The following is a 19141-nucleotide window of genomic DNA, read 5'->3' on the forward strand; positions in this document are numbered from 1 at the left end:
TTTTGCAACAAATGCCTTCAACTTTTACTCTTTCATCAATAGATGGCACTAGGCAGTTAGCAAGAACCATGTCTGTTTATGGCATTTTTGATCAGTAAGTGGACTATCTATTTCAATGCTCAGTGCCAGGTACTTTATATGGCTTAAGATCATATTTTTACAGATTCTACCACTCCTTCAAAGTTTTCTTAGTTATAAGGACAAAAGATGTAACAAGAAGCTGGCAGTCCTGACAAAAAGCCTCAGTAATGGTACGCATGATGATTCTTTAATTAAGATTGTAAGCATGGCCTGCAACTGTAGTTTTCTCTGTGAAAACTTTGACCCAGTCTTGATTTGCCTGAATTTTGTTTATACCCATAATTTCAGATTAAGCTCCTTAGCACTATTCTGAGCTGCAAAGAACACTTTGAGGCTACTGACAGACTACATTTTCCAGTTTAATGGTGTATACTGGAAAATACCATGTGGAAGAGGGGGGAAGGAAAAGGTGGTAGTGGGGGAATCCCATGACTTGCTGATCTGATGAATAACGTGAATCTATCACATGCGATCAGGAGGTGACCAGACCTTTATATCACTAGGATTCTGAGAAGGGACAGGTATTAAAATCTCACCTGTAACTCTACAGCTTTTTCCATCAGGTCGAAGCAGTTAATCCCTCTGCAGCATGGCTCATTCTCTCTGTAACTGTGTGATTGTTAAAGAAAAGCAAGGGGAGAGCTGATAAGGTACTTTTAGCTCTTGTAAAGAACATTTATGGACCAGGATTAAGATTTCTTGATGGGATCAAGTTGAAGTGTATCAAAACCCCTAAAGAAGGTACAAGAAGACCAATGGGAGCAGACCCTTCTATTTGTGTCTGGTACACAAGGTACAAAATGCTGTTTAGTCTGTTTAGCCTGGGTCTGTTAACAGACCCAGCAGTTGTCTCAGCAGACTGCATATGCAGCACTCTGTTAATGATCCAAAGCTATTTTATCCACACAAGCTTATTTTATGTATTAAAAATATTGAGGCAAATTTAATTTTACTTTTCCCCCAAACTAGATTGCCACATAATGCTAGGAGTGGCTGCTTCTGATGAGGCTGTCGCATACGTTTTGCTCTATAGGGCAGTCTAATCGGAGTGTTGGAGCCTGACTGTGTGTCAGATCACAGGCACAATGTTGAGTGCAGAAGAACCTGGAATTAAATAATGGAAGGTGTAAGTTTCGCATTTTTTTATTTTGCCTACTATTTTAGTAAGGCAGGGCATCTTGGTCTGTCTAAAACGCATGCAGTGCTGGGCTGAGATAACTCTTCCTTATCCCAGCTACCGCTATCTACAGTATGTGCTAGGGACTGTTCTTGCGTTGTGATTTGACACGGATGACACTCTGCTGCTATCATGAATGACGGAGATCAAAAAGGCATCAGGAGGTGCCTTCTTTTGCTTATACTTGCTGGGTCTGGCTTCTCTCTTCTTCTTGTATAAAAGAGCTACAAGCAACAAGCAGCCTTAGTTTGGAATACACCTTGCCACAGTCATTAACTGCTTTTAAAAATAGAACCACAGCATTCACGAGTGAAGAAAAAGCTGTAGTGCTCTATGTTTGGATTGCACTACCGCCTTTAATTACGGTGTCACACGAAATTGTAATCTCAAAATTAATTCAAATTGACTTGGAAAGGGAAACTTGTCATGCAGATTGAAAGCTGATGGCAATACCATAAACAAAGGACGACAGTAAATGTCGATGTACCCCATTCAAAGCCAAAGGCTTGTGGCCATTCTGAGGACTGATACCATTTAACGACCTAGAGAATAATCTGAAGTGAGAAGCAAAGGTTGTAGTGGTCTCTTGGCTGAAACTCAGTACTGGAACAGGGAGTCTCTAGGGTTGAAACACAAGGTTGCTATGTAGCCTGAGCTGTGGGTGGGGGCTGGAAACAAATCATCTGCTCTGCAAGTTGAAATACCAGGGCGGTTTTTATCTTCCATGCAGCAATGGGTTGCATTGATAGCATATATACTGCTGAGATGTGTAGATACTGGGAATAAATGCAAACACTCAGGAAGACAAACTAAAAAATTGAACAGTAATAACAACCTGACCCCAAATCTCATAAAAATAAAGAAAGTCAAGGGGAATGTGTGTGTATGTGTGTGTTTGTTTAGTTTTTTTTTTTTTAACATCCTTTGGTTGGATCAGGCTAGGAAAACAACAAAATGCGATTGAGAGTAAGAGAGTGGGGAAGTGGGTGGGTGCAATTTAAAGCACGTCCAGAGGGACACAGGAATGTGGGAAGCACCACAGCTGAAAGAGACCCATGGGTGACAGCAGACAGCAAAATTGTGCTACTCTGAGGGCCTCACAAGCTCAGGCTGCGTATATGACAGTGCAGTTGTGAAACAAATAATTTTGTAAAATGACCAAGGCATATGCTAGGCAGAATATGCCACTTTTCAATACACTAATTTTTTAAATGTTTAAAACATTCAAGCATTTTAGGAAGTGACTGATTTTCCTGTGACAGTCAGGGTGCATCTTGTCATGCTACTGCTGTGAAGAGTCAAATCACTACTGGGAAACAGCGTCCTCAACAACTTTTTACTGAAATAAATATTCAAACTAAAATTTTGGCTACATAGAAAACTTACATAATATATTTGACAGCGTGTGCTGTGAATATCACCATGTATGCACCCTCGTATCACAACATCTCCAGCTATATCTTTCAGGCACCACATTATGTCTAATGTCATTGAGGCCCAAGAAGCTGTTCTCTGACGAAACTTAACCTGAGCCGCAACATAGCATGGCAGCCCTTTCCAGCTGATATATGCGGCAGTCCTTTAAACATGGAGTTCTCCAAAGGCTGTGTTAAACCGTCGAATAATCTTGTACAAAACAGCAGGGGAACCATTGCTTGAAAATGTGTTATGGGACAGAGTATTAGAACATACTAATTTCAAAGTACCTGAACATGGAGCATTTGTAAGCAGGCTCTTGGATTACTCCTAAAAGAACAAACTCCTCTCCCATCTATTCTGCAACTTGCAAATGCGTGTGCTAGAGTAAATGTGGCATTGCACTGTAAACCCAGTGGCCTAAGCTTGAACTTGCCTCTGAACTCATGTCCAAAATAACTTCCCTTTACCCAGGAGAAAAGAAGTGACTGGGTGATTCAAGCTGGTTGCGAGATGAAAGTGGGCATGAAAAGGGGTGACTGGGCGTGAAGGCGGCTGTGGCTGTTCCCTGCTGGCGCTGAGCTCCCAGCCCCTTTGGCCACAGGCTGCTGCTGCCAGCGCGGAGCTTACGGAGCTGCTCCTCCAGAGGCTGCTGGTGGGGTGGTACTAAGCCAGCATGCCCTGCCTTCACCTGTCCTTGCCGTGTAGACAGATGATTCAGAAAAGCCCAAGAAAGCACTCTTCTTCCTCCCATGATATCCAAAGAGGTTGAATAAATCCGATATCAAACTGATGAACAAGCCTTGAAATGGTGGCTTGCCTTCTTGTGCTTATTAGATTTACAGATAAGCACCAGCTCTTTCTTTTGTGAATCAAACTCCTTGACAATAAGCAAAGCAATTGTAGTGGGCCTTCTGGGAATTAAATGTATTCACTGCTGATGTCATTTTTAAAATAGTTGTTTACAAGGTGTCAGATAATAAGACTGTGTATGATTCATAGCAAATAGCAGCATACCAGAACTTTAAACTCTCCTTGCATGGTAATTTACCTGCCAGCTTGGCTGGATGGAAGGAGAATATTTAGCTTTCTGCTGTAAATATATTTTACAATTAGCACTCCTAAAACATAAAATGAAAAATACAGCATAGCAACTTCTGTTAAATTTTATACAAACAGCATTAACTAAGTGCTCGTTGCACTTATGTCCCAAATTGGCCACTCTCTTCATCCTAGAAAACATTTTCTGTCACAATGTCTACCCTGTGTTGTTTGGGGTTTTTTTGGATGTGTATGGTTTGAATTCCATTTCAACAATCTTGGTAGATATCTAGGACATTTTTGCCCCTGTACTCGGCACTGGTGAGGCCGCACCTCGAGTACTGTGTTCAGTTTTGGGCCCCTCACTACAAGAAGGACATTGAGGTGCTGGAGCGTGTCCAGAGAAGAGCAAAGAGGCTGGTGAAGGATCTAGAGAACAAGTCTTACGAGGAGTGGTTGAGGGAACTGGGGCTGTTTAGCCTGGAGAAGAGGAGGCTGAGGGGGGACCTTATTGCTCTCTACAGCTACCTGAAAGGAGGTTGTAGTGAGGCAGGTGTTGGTCTCTTCTGCCAAGTAACTAGCAATAGGACGAGAGGCAATGGCCTTAAGTTGTGTCGGGGGAGGTTTAGACTGGATATTAGGAGAAGTTTCTTTACTGAAAGAGTGGTCAGACTTTGGAACAGGCTGCCCAGGGAGGTGGTGGAGTCATCACCCCTGGAGGTGTTCAAAAAACATGTAGATGTGGCACTTCAGGACATAGTTTAGTAGGCATAGTGGTGAGAGTTGGACTTCATGATCTTAGAAGTCTTTTCCAATCTTAATGATTCTTTGATTCCATGTACAACAGTTACTTCATTATTTATTGCACTGTAACTGCCCAGAAATGAATGGAGAATTTTTCTGTATTTGCCATGGTACTGTTGATGTAGAACCTGATTAAATCTGCTAGTGTGATGCACACATGGACAGCTGCAAGGAAATTTTTTTTGTGTCCTTATAGAAACTGCTCATACACAGTGTGGCAGCTGTTTTGAGCAGCTTAGACAAGGAGGCATATACCAATTATTTGTAGGCTGTTTTTTCTTACCTATTGGAAAGAAAGACGTCTTCTGCATGCGGCAAATGTGCCATATACTCTTTGTAGAGCTATTTAGCTGCTTCCAAGAACACTTTCTGTCCTGAACTCAGATCAATGGTGTTAGAAGTGGTCTAGGAAGTTCCGGGAGAAGGTGTCTGCACCTACTTCCTGGTCAGTGGCATCATGAAGGTATCAGAAAAGCAGGGGTAGAGAAACTGATGTATGTGTCCTAAACCTTCCTGTAGACAAAATCTATTTTACGTATTATACCAGGAGCTAGAATAAAGACTGTGGCTATGTATCCTATTCCATGCTGAGAATAAGTTTCTTTATTTTGCCAACCTTTTAAAAGATTTGTATACTTGGCTGGCTGTTGGACAGCACTGAGGTGAGAGATGAATTGTGCTCTTGATAGACAGATCGTCTACAATACTTTTATTAATTAATTCTCTTTCTGCTGCAATGTGCGTACACATGCACAAACAAGCAAACACATACAGTCACTCAATTTCTGCAGATATTTTAAAAATCTTTTTGTATAGGCATTTTTCTTGCTTTATATCCTGCACTGAATGTCTCTATTCACTTTCTGAGGTGAAAATACCTGCATGAAATCAGAAACGGTTTAAACAAAATTTTGCTTTTATATTTTCACTGCAAATCAGAACTGAAGTTTGTGCTTGTACCCATGAAAATCTTTGACCTTAAGGCAGACTTTAAGATCTCCAGATCACACATCACCATAACAGAATTAAAGTACAGTGGGTTAAGCTGGAACTCAGAATAATGGCAACATTTATCTAAAATACATGCAGTGAAATGTTCGGTGTATCATTCTGTTTAACAGTTACAGTTTTCAGAAGTTCACTTGTCTACTTTTTTCATAGTGAAAGAAAAATAAAAGTAGAAAGTCAGCTTTAAACTGGTACATAAAACAGTAAGGGGAATACATCATGGACTAGTTTTTCTGCTACTGTAGTTCTAAATATTAGAAGAATGAAAAGTATTTTTCATTAAATTAATTTATTTCCATGTTTTTCTCTCTTTTCCTCTCTCATCCCAATTATTCTTTTCTTTTTTATAATGCTCTTATTAAATACTTACAATCCAGCTGTAATCTGTTGCCACAGCATTTGTACAGCTGAAAAGAAAACATTACTGAATTGTCAGCATGTTTTTAACTTCATTAAAGATGACAACCTGGTAATCAGCTGTACAGACTGTATTACCACAGTTACAGGGAAATCTGAGCTATTTTACTGTCATTATATCACCCCAACAACAACCGGCATACTCCAGATTTGAGTTGCTCAACTCACACTTTCATTTTTCCTAAGAAGTTTTTTTGAGAGAATTTGGAAATTGCTTCATGTGGCTCTCTGGAACACAGGGTGCTCCTGAACTGCGACTTGAACTGGTGGTAGAGTGTCAGTGTAGCTGTGATAAGTTTACTGAGGATGACTGGTTTTGAGATGAAGTTTGAGCTGCTCTTCCACTGGATTAATGAACTGATATTTGTCAGAGACCAAAAGTCCCATTCAAAGAGAACTGACTTTGCATAATGCTGGCTAAATTACATCTTCATTTCACTAAATTGTGGTCTTTTGGAAATGTCATATGCGCATAGGTAGGTCATTTTGATTTCTCTGTAATTCCACCAGTACAAAGCATAATGCTTCATTGCAGAAATATTTTGAAAGAGTGCAGAGACTAAAATTGGCACAAGTGAAAAGCAGTGCAGTCAGAGAAAGAGGAAAACCCAGAGAATTACAATGACATACATAAGTCAGAAGAAACAATTTAATTTTTTTCCTTAAAAAAAGAAGAAAAATCTAATTTGCCATTAATGACTAGACCTTTAGAACTAGGACAAAAATATTTTAGGCAGGGTTTAGTAGAAGGAAAGAAATGACTCGATGTCAAGTTTGGAGATGTCCATTCAAACCTTAAAGGGTTAGAATGGAAGGAAGTGCAAAGATGCTGATGAGAGAAAAGTCTAGTCACGGTTTGTTCAGACAAGGCTTGGTGACAGAGCAGAATTGAACCACGAGAAAGGAGATTAATTGTTTGTCATGTAAAAGCAAGGTGATGTTTTCTATAGGAAATAGAAAGGAAATAGTCTGAAGGTGATGCAAAGAGAGTCCTTGGAATAGTTTAAGAGACAGAAACAAAGAGATATGCAAAACACATGGTTCTCAGGCATCAGATGAATTAAAGCGGGAAAATTCATATAGAAGGAACAAAGTGACAACAGCTGCAGTAGTCAGATCAAACATCTCTAAGAGAAAAAAAAGATCAATTTCAGACAGGGGAGGACACAATGAATGCATGAACAGAGGAAGACAGGAAAGGAGCCAAAGATGACTTCCTAGGTCATAAGAATAATTCAAGAAATATATGATGGAGAGCCATATAGCCAGAAAACATATGTATAAAAGAAGAAAAAAAGTATGACTGCAACATCAAGGTATGAAAAGCAGTTGAAGGAAAGCGTGTGGCAGAGCACAATCACAGGAAGTGTGCAGTGTCTGCCAGACCACATCATTCAAAGAAGAATGCCCCAAAAAGGGCTTCTTGCCAAACAGTTGATGTTCCAAGACCAGATAAATTTGCTGTTGGCTAGGGCCCTCGCATTTTCCCGATCAAAAGTGCCCAGACAAGAAGCATACAAATGCAGTATATCAGCAGCAAGCATCTGACACATTGTGCATGTGTTGTGCGATGGTTGTGCATGCACTGGTTGCTCAGATTTGCAGTGCATGCCCAGATCAATCAGGCAGCACATGCTCAGTGGTTTTAATGAACTTAGGTTACGTCGGTCTTGTTCTAAGGGGAGACAAAACTACCCTGTGTGTGGAGAGTGACCATTTGTCTAGGATTTCAGGACATCTGCCAGCCCAAATTCATGGCACTCAAAGAGTTGTGGTCAACAGCTTGATGTCCAAGTGGAGACCAGTGAAGAGCGATGTTCCTCAGGGGTCTGTACTGGGACAAGCATTGTTTACCATCTTTATGGGCAACAGGGACAGTGGGAGTGAGTGCACCCTCAGCAAGTTTGCCAATTACACCAAGCTGTGTGGTGCAGTGGACACACTGGAGGGAAGGGATGACATCCAGAGGGACCTTGACAGGCTTGAGAGGTGGGCCTAGACAAACCTCATGAGGTTCAACAAGGCCAAGTGCAAGGTCCTGCACAGGGGTTGGGACAACCCCAAGCACAAATCCAGGCTGGGCGGAGAATGGATTGAGAGCAACCCTGAGGAAAAGGACTTGGGGGTGCTGGTTTATAAGAAGCTCAACATGACCCAGCAGTGTGTGCTCACAGCCCAGAAAACCATTGGTATCCATGGGTGCATCAAAATCAGTATGGCCAGCAGGTCGAGGGAGTTGATTCTGCCCCTCTACTCCGCTCTGGTGAGACCCCACCTGAAGTCCTGCATCCAGCTCTGGAGCCCTCAGCAGAGGAAAGACCGGGACCTGTTGGAGCAGGTCCAGAGGAGGACCACAAAAATGATCAGAGGAATGAAACACCTCTCCTGTGAGGAAAGACTGAGAGAATTGGGGTTGTTCAGCTTGGAGAAGAGAAGGCTGCGGGAAGACCATAGAGCAGCCTTCCAGTACCCAAAGGGGCCCTGAAAGAATGCAGGAGAGGGACTTTTACAAGGGCATGTAGTGATAGGACAAGGGCTAATGACTTCATGCTGAAAGAGGACAGGTTTAGATTAGATACAAGAAAGAAATTCTTTACTGTGAGAGTGGTGAGGCACTGGAACATGTTGCCCAGAGAAGCTGTGGCTGCCTCCTCCCTGGAAGTGTCCAAGGCCAGGCTGGATGGGGCTTTGAGCAACCTGGTCTAGTGGAAGGTGTCTCTGCCCAAGGCAGGGGGTTGGAACTAGGTGATTTATTAAGGTCCCTTCTAACCCAAACCGTTCTACGATTCTATGATCCTTTTCTGGCAGGTGGAAGAGGCAATAGAGGAGGAAAGCTGTGGCAGTGTTGTCAGACAAGGCTATTCATGAAGCATGTAAGAGCAAAGCATTCTGCACAACACGAGCACAGAGAAAACTACAGTCCAGGTCCTGGCAGAGCAGGGATGGAGAATTTAGCAATAGTGCAGCCATTTTCACTTTTACTGCAATGCAGTATGAGGAAATGTACTTATGCCAGGTGGTTATATTACCTGACCTAGTCTGCCGGAATAGGCAGAACAACTTGGAATGTCAAGTCTAAGCCACAACGTTCATATACTTTATACCAGTAAGGCTGAGAATGTCATAGAGGTATACTGGGGAAGTGCAGGTTTAGATGTAAGTATTTGGACAAATCTTGGTGCCTGTGTGATTGCTATGACAGCAGAGCTACTCCTAAGAACATTTGACTTAGCGTCAGGAAGCATGATATCACTTTCATAGTCTATGGGATGCCTATGAATTTGTCTTCCAGAAGAAAAGACCAAGGAAGCGTTTTTTTGGTGTGTTTACAGGACACCTGATGCCTCCCAGTCTCCAAGGACTCAGCTACGTCCAAATGCAGTGTGACTAGCACATGTGCCATGATGACTGCCCTTAGTGACAGGAGACAGCAACTTACAGCTGAGCGTAACTCAAAAAGGGTGAAATCTCAGCAGCTGAGATTACCAATAGCATGAGATAAGCATTGGCCTTCTGCAGCTACCAAAATCAAGCAATAATACTAAGGGGACTGTCTCTGCTGAGCCTGAGTTACCGTGCAGCTCCCACTCTTCTCCCTTTTTCTGCTAGACTACGTGATCACACAGGACATGACCCTTGGGACAAGTGTCTGGCTTGTCTTTTCTTCCTCTCTACAGCCCAGCTACAGTCTAACCATTCTAGAGGACATCACTTACAGGCCTGCTTCAGCAGTTACAGTCTGCTTCTAGACATTGTGTCAGACTGGACAAAGGAGTCGAAGCATACCCACTTGTCTGTCCAGAAGATGGCTCTTCCAGAATATGCCTTCTGGTATATTCGTATAGCATCTGCACATATCCAGAAAGGGTACAGTGAAATACTAGATGGAGTAGGAGTCCTTGCTGTTGACAATCTAGCATATAGAGATACTCAACAAAAACCTAATAGCACTACTCATAAGATGGAGTGCCATCTAAAACTGAATCACAGCAAAATAAAAATTGGTGTTGTGTGAGTTACTTTGATAAGATCTTGGAAAAAAATACCTCTGGACCTGTTCAAACAATGTGACAAAACAATAAAGCTTTTTCAAATCTCCAACGTCTTTGTGGAAGAATCAGAATCCATAATAATCCTGATGGTTTAAGTAGTAGAGATTAATACAGATCCCTATTATGAAGCCCAAAATAAAAAGCAAAAAGTACATCTTATTGGGAAAATTTGATGAGAACTTGGAGAACACAGGTGCTGTATCATTTTTAAACCACAATAAATGACAACAATAAATGGCAGCAACAAAGTCACTGGATGTGTTCCAGGATATGTCCCTAGAAATTCAGGTCACAACACTGAAAATGTAGATATGCCGTAAATAGTGGACGAAGCAGTATTTTGCAGGAGACATTTTGGGGGCATAAGGATTGAAAGTGTAGAACTATCACAGGAAAATTATACTCAAATAGAAAAGAATTTACCACTGTCACTGGATGTCAGTACATACTGTGCAGTGTAGCTGAAATAGATCACAAACCTTAGGGGATATTCTTGACAAATCTTAAGCTTCTGCACCATCTAGACTTTGCACATGATCATAAACCTACAAAGGCATGACTTCAAAGTGAAATACAAGCCCAGAAGAGAAATTCCTGTAGCAACATGTACTGGTGTCTGCAAAAAAAGGAGCAGAAATTCTGAGGAAAAATAGTGAGCATCAATGTGATGAATCTTTTAAAAGAATAGGTCAGGATGGCTTGCCCAAGAATGAGTTCTCCTGGCCTATCAGGACTTCTGGAGTGTAAAAAAACAAAGTTAACCTGGAAAATGAATGGAAAGAGCAGTGACACTGAAGAAAACTCCTTCCAGGCATCTGAAAAGATTTATGAATCTGACAATGATGTTATGGGAATTCTGAGGATCAAACATACTTCACCGGTCCCAAATGTGCATGAAAGACTACACATGGTTAGGATATGTTGATGTTCTGTATCTGTTTCTTTCATATGGCAATACAAAGTGCATGGCAACATTTGAAACATTTGAATAAGCTAATCTGCATTAATGAATTGATAGATACTTTCACTATGGAAATGACTAGAGGCAGAAGCAGAGGCTCTGATGTTAACGGATGATGTACTTTAGAGAGCCCAGGAGCAGTGGATAACCGGTCTAGAGGATACCCTTAACCTGATGCTAGATTATTATTATAAAAATATTTTTGAAGTAGCTGCAATAGACAATGCATCGCTGATCTCTGGACTGGGTGAACAAAGGTTATGTTCACCAGCTAAAGCAGCAATAACGACCTCATTTCACACAATGAATCACAGGGCACATCTGAAAACATTCAAAGCACTGGCATTTCATTTATGCGCAGGCACACACAGACGAGCAGAGGCAGAGCCAGCCACCAGCACTGCCCACCGTCCCAGGGCTGGCTGAATTGCACACAAATCAGTAAGCAGATTCTGATATTGTTCAAGGTGGTCAAGAGTGCTACCTATTTGTTTATTAACCTGCTAAAACACACCTCTGGACTCAAACGTTTAACCTTCACAGGCTGTAGCAAGCAGAAAGTGCAAATCTGTAACCCCTGTGAAAAGAGTATCTTTTCCTTTCCAAAACCTCATGTCAGGGTGAAATAAAACAGCTGAGTGGACAGAGGGAAAAAAAGTAGAAATACTATTAATGATAAAAACGCCAGAATACAAAATCCTTTCCAAAACAGGATTATATGAGCCAGAGCCTGATAAAGCCAGTGAGATAACTGAACACCCTGGGCTGGGTGTTAGCGAAGCAAAGAAGGGGTTCCTCTCTGGGTGAAACTGCAGATGCTTACGGGCTGCTTATATCAGTATGAGCACAGCAGGTGGTGACCATAGCAGCCCTGTAACACGTGGAAGGTGATTCCCAGCAAGCCACCTACCTCTGGGACAAAACAGGTGACACAGCTCACAGCCTATGCATTCCATGGCTGACCCACGGGCAATACATAAGAATGCACAGAACAGACCTTGATACATATGTGGGAGAAAATCTGGACTTGAAAGTCAGGGGGACTACGCAGCACCTGCCGAGGTGCTTCCCTTCCCTGCTTAACTACTCAGCATCTACCGAGGTGCCTCCCCTCCATGTTGTAACCACATTAATTCCTAGCATCCTAACCCTGGTTCAGACCTTGTGGTTTCTTTGGGCTTCATCTTCGCTATGATAGCATGCATACAGAGGTTTTACTCAGAGACTCCAAAGATGCATTTATTTACTACATGAAACATTTGATTTAGCAGGCTTCCTAAATGCAGAGTCCCATGCCTGGACTTGTGTTATCTGTGGAAGGGGTGAACTTCATTGTCAATGCAACTTCAGTGAAAGTTGTGTCCACCTGCATCTGGGTAGGCGGTGAGGCAACTCATGTTTTGTCTTGTAAAACCTGACCAGGATCTCTCTTGATATGAAATATACTCACCTGATTCACCACGTGCTCCAGAACTCCTTTGTTCTTTAAGGATCTTCCTCTGCCATGCACGCATTTCATTTTTAGCACTTGCCTCTCATTTAGCTGTTGATGACCTTCTGGTACCCTTCTTAAGAAAGAAATGGATCAGCAACAGTCAATTCAACCTACACAGGAGCTCAAGATGTAGCAAACTGCTGTGCTAAGGTCCTCCAACCCTCAGAAGCAGGATTTGGAGTGCTATCTATTCCAAACACCTTACTGCCTTAAAGCTTGAATTGTTTCCTATCACCATTTGTGCATTCAAGGCAGGTACTGAGCTATGTTCTGATTTCAGTCTTCTAAAAGCAGTGATTCTGGCACAGCACATTTTACAATTTTGTATGCTTAAACTTATATAACAGAGAAGTATGTAGACCCTGAGTTTGTAAGAAGTGTTATGCTAGTCTTATATTAAAAGCTCTGCTTACTGGCTGCCAAGGATGCCTGCTGCTGCCCAGCAAGAAGACACATTTCCCTGAACCACAGAATGGCTGAGGTGGGAAGGCACCTCTGGAGATCCAGCATCCGACTGAGCAGACTTGATGACTGCAGGTTGTCCATGGCTGTTTCTCGTTGGGTTTCTGAAGTTCCTTTGCATTTTGGACATTTACAATTTGACAGACAGAATTTCATTAACAAGAAACTTCCGAGCTGGTATAACAATTTTCAATTAAGTACCAAAATTACAAGTGACGGGATGAAGGAACGGGTGCATTTCCAGCCCAAGGGATGCTTTGCGAATAAGAAGATACAGCAGCAGATTTTTTACATCAGCTTAGGGTCTTATCTGGAAAGACAACACCCAAGAGAGGTGATCTGTCTAAGGAATTAGGCCCTAATTCTGATGAGTGTGAAACTGTCATGTCAGCTTTGCCAGCTGAGCAAATCAGACAACACAGCCCAAGACTCAGCCAGCACATGAAGCAGTTTTAAGGTGTGCAGTTGTTTCATTTCGTTGTACTCACTTCCAAAGCCAATAGATAGTTCCTTGACTTTTCTCCATCGTTTCTAGAGTAAATAACTCTTCTTTAACATTAGATTTTCTTCATTTCAGCTATTTCAGGCTGGCCTGATAAATATTAAGCATTTTACTCTTCAGGTTAGGAAAGGTCTCTGGAAGATGCTAGTTGTATCCAGGGCACTTCTCTACTAACCAACAAGAACTAGTAACACAGGCTGCCAAGATGATGGCTAGAAATACCCCTTGCTATCAGCCAAAGACAGGGAGCAAGCAGCAGGGAGGGAGATGCAGAGAAGCCCTGAGACCTGAGTGTTGTGCTGACTCTGACACCTCGCGTTACTCCTGGCTGACAGCGTGACTCAGACCTGCAAACCCGTCATGGATGTGTAAAGGAACACTTTGTCAGAGAACAAATTCCTCAGTGACAGTCTCCCAAGTGCCCCAGTCTCCCAGTGTCTGCACTGAGACTCTCAAAATCGCCATGTAATACGTGCCACCGCAGTTCTCCAACAGAAACACGAGGGCTGGCGTCTGCAGATTTCGTGTTTGTAGCAGACTATGACAGAATACAGTTGCATTGCAGTAATTCGTGATGTTTCTGTAACTACTTTTTCAAGAGAGGCATGGTAAATGACCCCTAAATAGTGTTTCTTGGTTCCTATCAGCATGTGTCAAGCCTGAGTTGCTGAAAACAGAATGTTTTTTACATCTTTATTAATTTGAAAGCCTGTTACATTTATTTCTGGCTGGCCTGATCCTAGATCACTGCTCCCAGAAGCCAGTGGAAGGACAGTGCGACTGTCAGCTGTCACGGCCAATGGGGCTTGGAAGAAGACCTTTGTTCTGAGACTGTCATTGCACGGGTTGATCATTTGTTCCTATGCAACACCATTGGTTTCAATTCTTTTCAGTGCAATTAAGACTAAAGCCTGGATGGAATTTAGGCTGTTCAAGATGAGAAAATAAGAGAAGAGACTCTGAACTCTTAGTGCAGACAGTTACTAAACGACCAAATCTGATATTAAATGGTACCGGCTACCTGGAGAAAGAAGATATATATGCGCTAAAAATGTTGGAGTCTTCTGAAGTTATTTTTTGAAATTCTGGTTATACAAAGATTCGCAAGTCTTCTTTGAGAAAGAAAAACAATTCTTTTGTTTTAGAAGCAGTTTAAGCTCATAAATTTCTGTTTTAACTGCCCATACCATACTATGGCTCCTGTAAATACTACCTTGATACCTTGAAATCATCTTCTCCAGGACACCATGCTCATGTACATGTGCCATGCCCCTAGCTTTATGTCCCATTGCCAAGCCTGTGAGTAAACCAGACCTTCTCACAAATGTTCTCTCTTTAACAGAAAGTGTCAGCAGCAAACCACACATGTGCCGGTGGCATTTCTACAGATAGCTGCACACAAAAGCCATAGCCTGACGGTTACCATGGGATTCTCTCATTAAGCTTTTACAGAATACACTGCATTCTTCACTGGCTGTTAATCTTTGCTACTCTTCCCCTCTCCCTTAATTCTCTTGCTGTCTGTGCAGGAATGGGAATTATATCAAACCCCGGTGAGGGTAAAGGAGCTGCTGTGCTCTGGCACCCGGCAGCGAGGTTCCTTGGTCGTGTTCCGCTTGAGAAATCCCATCTTTCAAACCCTCGCCAAATAGGCATTGATGTGTATTTTGGAAAAAAAAGAAATCAGCTTCTGCAGATGTTGTTATTTAGGAATAATAATAAAAAGCTTTGAAGAACAAGGGTACTTAATCTGCCCTCCTGCTGAGCATTGAATCTGGTTCTTGTGTCCACTTATACCCTTTTGCTCTCCTCTAGCAAGTGCAGGAGCCTTCAGAGAGTGTGTTTTATGCTCTCGCTCCCATGAAGGCCCATTTACACTTCTAGAGAGCTATGAGAGGGTCCCAGTGATGAAGCTGGTTATTGTTTCACGTGAAGTAGTCCTTTCTGGTTTTTGTGCATATCCGTTGTGCTCAGGCTTGCAGGAACGGTCTCTGGGGAAGACTTGGCTCTGCAAAAGCACTAACTGCACATAGGCCCCTCAGCAGAAAGATTTCTGTCCTTTTGGATCCTGGAAAGAGCACAGCGTAACTGGCTACACCGAAACCCGCAGCAAGGCCGGTGTGGCAATTTAACATAGACCCAGTTTTGCTTATGAAAGCGGGACTCGGAAGGGGTTTTTTCCACTTGGCTCCTCAGGTAAAGGAGCCCGAGTGACAGATTTTTCCCCTCTGTTGTCCAAATCTCCAGTAAGCGCCAGATATGTAAAAAAATTGTCAGCTACTGCACGGATCGCCTGCTACGGGTGTGCCTGTTCCGAGACATCTGCGAGCCTGGATCAGGCCGCCTGCGCCGGCCCCGGGTGCTTTGTGGCTGCGGCACAAACCCGTGGCTGCTGCAGGCCCGCGGTAGGTTTCGGAAAGCTGGGAAGGGAATTACAGTGACTTGCTGCTGGCACGTTCCTGTTAATGTGTTTGCTCGCTTTCTTCAGGATCTTGTGAGAATTACCAGTGAATTCAGATAACTGACAGGATCTTAGTTATAATTAGTAGCAGCTTCCCTTCTGACACGCAGGAAGGGCTAACAACATTTTTCTTCAGGCAGAGTTGTTGTGCTATCCTCCAGACAGTTACTTTAAAAAAAACACATTTTCTGGCAAAAAGCCTCTCCCACTTGCTTAGGACAGATGGGAGAGGAGGGGATTCTGGAGCAGTGGAGTTAGAGGGTAACAAAGTATTGTACAAACTGTCGCAGAGCATGGGCTGTTGCAGCTCAGCTATTTTTGTTATTACTGACACGAATCGGTTATATCGGGAGCTCAAACAGAAGTCACCAGTGGCAAACTAAAAATATCAGCACAGATGTGAATGAAGTTCCCATTTCTGTCTCCGTACAAGCTGCGAAATTTCTCAAGTAAATTAGCAGAGTGTAGTACACGTGGAACCCTGAAACTCGAGGGCTGTATCAAATTACTGCATTTGTTTAGCCTGATGAGTGAAGTGTACCTGTCCACAGGGTCTAATCATAAAGCGTGGATTTTCACAGTCCTTCTGTTCCATTTCAGAGGAATTTGAAAATGAGAGTAATGTTAGTGGGGCTTTCAAAAAGGCCTAAGCAGGTAAATACCCAAGAAGAGTTTAAGATCTGCTGACTTACAGTGAAACCAGGGGTCTGTTTTGAGGTGAACTCTCCTCACGTACAGCACAGAAATGAAGTGCCTGAAGGGATGGCTTGGGCTGCTAGGTCCAGTTCTTTGCAAGGGCAAACATCTCTGTAATATTTGAGCAGGCTCAGCCCGAGGGACCCTTCCCCATCTGTATTTGCCCCAGCAAGTCCTGTAGTTTTACATGCCAGCAGGTCCTTTTAGGAATCCATCTGGTCTCGCTCTCAAGGTTCTGTTATGGACAATACAGACGAAAAGTGAAATGCAGAAAAGGAATATTTCAGGGGAAAAAAACTGAATGATGAGCTTCCGTTTCACATGGCTGGAGCCCGTGAAAGAACAAGCTACAGCAAAGGTGATAGGACTGATAGATGATCTGGGGGAGTGACTAGTCAAACCAGTCAAACAGAATTTAACTGTCTGAGTTAAACAGAGCTTCTGGCCATAATTTGGATGGCTTCCAGGACCAAAAAGCTTTTTTCAATGTAAAAGGTCTGCAGGTCTGAGCTTGGGGACGGCTTTTGACATTGATCCTGATGGTTAACGTGGCCATACTCTGGTGTTGTACAACACTTTAAAGTCAATTTTTCCTGCTACTTCCTATGATTTTTCTAAATGTAAAATGTACTTCTAAATGTAAAAGCTTCCCCACTGAAATGGTGAATTATAAAACAATAAATAAGTAAAGCAAATAAGTACATCAATAGCAGTAATAAAAGTAATGACACTAAATAATCGTGCAAGTGACTCAAGATGTCTTCACATCCACAAAAGAGGCTTGAATATGTTCAAGTTCAAACTGTGACTTAGCCTTTGTTGCCAAAAGTTTATTTTTCAGAAGTCTATCTGAGCTACATCTTTCTTCATGCAAAAGTTTTGGAGAGTTGTCCCTGCTTAACAAAACTCCCTCCTCTGTTTGAACTAACTCTTTAGCAAGTGCAAAGTCTCTGAGGAGTGAAGCAAGGCAGGGATTTGTCACCTCAAATATAAAAAGCTGGAGCCAGACAGAAGTCTGACTGCTTTTTCTATAAGAAAGACAAGATCCGAGTTCAAACAGAGACCTGGGAAGAGTATTCCTGCAGATCCAGACTTGCTTTTCCTGCTGGTGCTAGAAGGATGTGGCCTCTTGGATGGTACTGTTGGTCACCTCTTGGAAATGCTAGTGCTGGAGCCAGTGCAGGGGGTGGGTGTTTGGGGCTCTGGCAGAAACAGGGATTAGGGAGCAGGGAGTGGGGAACAGGGTGGTAGAGCTTGCTGCCCTTCCTGGCTGCCCCCTGCTTGAAGGGCTTCTCTGCTTCACGTGTGCCTAGAGCCGGCCCTGATTAGATGGCACAGCACCACTGACACACTGGATGCTTTGTCACTGAGGACGTAGAGACCCTGCTTAATTTTAATCGACATTCACCAGTGGTTCACTTTAATTACCCAACATGCTCATGAGAACCGAGACTGTCATGGAGCAGCAGTCTCAAGTATTCAGGCGTGAGAAAGACAGCTCAGAAAGCAAAAATTCAACTGAAGAGGCAGCTCTAGCAGTGCTAGTTTCTCATATATTTCCTTTCGCAGAGTAGAATACAGGGCTGTGCACATCAGTGACTGTCAGGGTGGGGGTCTCTCTTGAACAGAGTTTTGTCAGGAACTACATTTCAGTCTGTGAATTAGTGAGTGAGAGGTGTTTTTTGCACAGGAGAAACTCCAGACTGAGTGATACGTTTGGCAACAATACTGGATTTCCAGAAGCACTGGATGTTATTACCCCATCTTTTGACGTTGTTCTTTATCTTTCTGTTTACGAGCAAAAATTTCCCTGCTCCCGAATTAGTTTGCTCAGTGGAAATCCTATCAAGACTGAAAAGCTCAGTGAAATTGAGCAAGAAGCTAGTAGGATGTGAAATACTTAGACTGAGAATTCTAGGTTACAACTAATATTTAACATTTATTTATAAATGGAAAAAAGGTAATGTAGCAGATTCCCACTATCACATTGGCCAAATAGCTACACATATGTCTTTTGTTTCCTCCTTAAAACTCATGTTTTGCAGAAAGTCTCCCAGGGTGCTAATTCCCTGGAGTGATATTCATTCACATGAAATGAAATACACAGAAGAGTGGGAATGATAGAAAGATTTTACTGGCACGGATGTGGCAATGAGCAAGATATGTAGGTCAGCACAAATGAGTATAGATAAAATTTTTATATCATCAGATCATGCATTTCAAAATGCTGAGCATGAAAGGGGAAAAAATCAGAAATATGGTAGAGGCATTTAAAATTATTATGGGGTAATTTCTTTGGGGTTTTGTTTTTCAAGCAAAGCAAATATTCAAGTATCTTAACTGCAGAGAGTGAAAACGTGAATTCTCACAGAAACAAGCAGAAAAATTCCTACTGACCTTAATGGAGCTGGGATTTGGCAGAGGTAGCCAACTGCAGGAGAGTCAAGAAGGGAAAAATAATGACCAACACATTTTAGAAACTGGTGTTTTTCCTAATTTTTTTTTTTTTAATATGTAAACCTCATATTTTCACTACAAAGGTTAATTCTGAGACTCCCTCAGCACAAC

This window comes from Opisthocomus hoazin, chromosome 2 (genome assembly GCF_030867145.1).
Source record: "Opisthocomus hoazin isolate bOpiHoa1 chromosome 2, bOpiHoa1.hap1, whole genome shotgun sequence".
Lineage (NCBI taxonomy): Eukaryota > Metazoa > Chordata > Aves > Opisthocomiformes > Opisthocomidae > Opisthocomus > Opisthocomus hoazin.